The sequence below is a fragment of the Petromyzon marinus genome, unplaced genomic scaffold (genome assembly GCF_048934315.1).
Source record: "Petromyzon marinus isolate PM22_M1 ecotype Great Lakes invasive population unplaced genomic scaffold, UKy_Petmar_22M1.pri1.0 PM_G_Scaffold_71, whole genome shotgun sequence".
Taxonomy (NCBI): Eukaryota; Metazoa; Chordata; class Hyperoartia; order Petromyzontiformes; family Petromyzontidae; genus Petromyzon; species Petromyzon marinus.
The window spans coordinates 655001-657500 of record NW_027423026.1 but is presented as its reverse complement, the minus strand read 5'-3'; positions in this window follow the sequence as shown (position 1 = coordinate 657500).

Below are 2500 nucleotides of genomic sequence, written 5' to 3'. Positions count from 1 at the left end.
AGGCGGGAGTCGTTAGTGGTGTGGGGCGCTCTGGGTTTGTAGTTGGTGATGTGCCTGAGCCCTTTGGCAGACAGAAGCAGCGTCGTTAGTAGAGAACTGGTGTTTTAGTGTCTCTGAGTACAGTCGTTTAGCCTCTCTCACCGCTTTGCTAAACCTGTTCTTCGACTCCTTGAATCTGTCTCTATCCCCACTCCTAAACGCTTCCTCCTTCTCCAACCTCAACCTTTTGAGCTTTGCTGAGAACCAGGGCTTGTTGTTGTTAAAGTTCACCCTGGTACGTGTTGGGATACAGCAGTCCTCACAGAAGCTGATGTACACAGCCTCTGTGAGTTCATCCAGACTATTGGTAGCAGTCGTGAACATATCCCAGTCAGTACAGTCTAAGCACGCCCGCAAATCTTCCACAGCCTCACTGGTCCACTGTTTAGATGTCCTCACAGCAGGTTTACAGAGTTTTAGTTGCTGCCTGTATGCACGAATCAGGTGGACCAAGGGAGTTCTGTGCGAGCCGAACAGCCCCGTGACCCACAAGAGAAACATCCCCGCCAAATTCGAGCGTTTGACGGGGTCTATCCGTGAAAAAATATTCACGTTTTTGAGTGCACATGCATTTCTGCTGCAAATGCCTCTGGAAGTTTCATGCCGTTCGTATGCCAATTGTGGCAACACGAAAATGACCCGTTTTCCCATTCCGAGGGATTTCTGTGCGACCCTAACAGCCCCGTGAGCCACAAGAGACACATCCCCGCCAATTTCTAGCGTTTCACGGGGTCTATCCGTGAAAAATATAGACGTTTTTGAGTGCACATGCATTTCTGCTGCAGATGCCTCTGGAAGTTTCATGCCGTTCGTACGCAATGTGGCAACACGAAAATGACCCCTTTTCCCATTCCGAGGGATTTCTGTGCGACCCTAACTAACAGCGCCCGTGAGCCACAAGAGAGACATCCCCGCCAATTTATAGCGTTTCACGGGGTCTATCCGTGAAAAATATAGACGTTTTTGAGTGCACATGCATTCCTGCTGCAAATGCCTCTGGAAGTTTCATGCCGTTCCTATGCAATGTGGCCACACAAAAATGACCCGTTTTCCCATTCCGAGGCATTTCTGTGCGACCCTAACAGCCCCGTGAGCCACAAGAGAGACATCCCCGCCAACTTCTAGCGTTTGACGGGGTCTATGCGTGAAAAATATTAAAATTTTTGAGTGCACGTGCCTTTCTGCTGCAAATGCCTCTGGAAGTTTCATGGCGTTCCTATGCAATGTGGCAACACGAAAATGACCCCTTTTCCCATTCCGAGGGAGTTCTGTGCCACCCTAACAGCCCCGTGAGCCACAAGAGACACATCCCCGCCAATTTCTAGCGTTTCACGGGGTCTATCCGTGAAACATATAGAAGTTTTTGAGTGCACATGCATTCCTGCTGCAAATGCCTCTGGAAGTTTCATGCGGTTCGTACGCAATGTGGCAACACGAAAATGACCCGTTTTCCCATTCCCAGGGATTTCTGTGCGACCCGAACAGCCCCGTGAGCCACAAGAGACACATCCCCGCCAATTTCTAGCGTTTCACGGGGTCTATCCGTGAAAAATATCAATTTTTTTTTGACTGCACATGCATTTCTGCTGCAAATGCCTCTGGAAGTTGCATGCGGTTCGCATGCAATGTGGCGACACGAAAATGACCCGTTTTCCCATTCCGAGGGATTTCTGTGCCACCCTAACAGCCCCGTGAGCCACAAGAGAGACATCCCCGCCAATTTCTAGCGTATCACGGGGTCTATCCGTGAGAAATATTCACTTTTTTGAGTGCACATGCATTCCTGCTGCAAATGCCTCTGGAAGTTTCATGCGGTTCGTATGCAATGTGGCGACACGAAAATGACCCGTTTTCCCATTCCGAGGGATTTCTGTGCCACCCTAACAGCCCCGTGAGCCACAAGAGAGACATCCCCGCCCACTTCTAGCGTTTCACGGGGTCTCTCCGTGAAAAATATCACATTTTTTGAGTGCACATGCATTCCTGCTGCAAATGCCTCTGGAAGTTTCATGCGGTTCGCATGCAATGTGGCGACACGAAAATGACCCGTTTTTTCCCATTCCGAGGGATTTCTGTGCCACCCTAACAGCCCCGTGAGCCACAAGAGACACATCCCCGCCAATTTCTAGCGTTTCACGGGGTCTATCCGTGAAAAATATTCAATTTTTTGACTGCACATGCATTTCTGCTGCAAATGCCTCTGGAAGTTTCATGCGGTTCGCATGCAATGTGGCGACACGAAAATGACCCGTTTTCCCATTCCGAGGGATTTCTGTGCCACCCTAACAGCCCCGTGAGCCACAAGAGAGACATCGCCGCCAATTTCTAGCGTTTCACGGGGTCTATCCGTGAAAAATATTCACTTTTTTGACTGCACATGCATTCCTGCTGCAAATGCCTCTGGAAGTTTCATGCCGTTCGCATGCAATGTGGCAACACGAAAATGACCCGTTTTCCCATT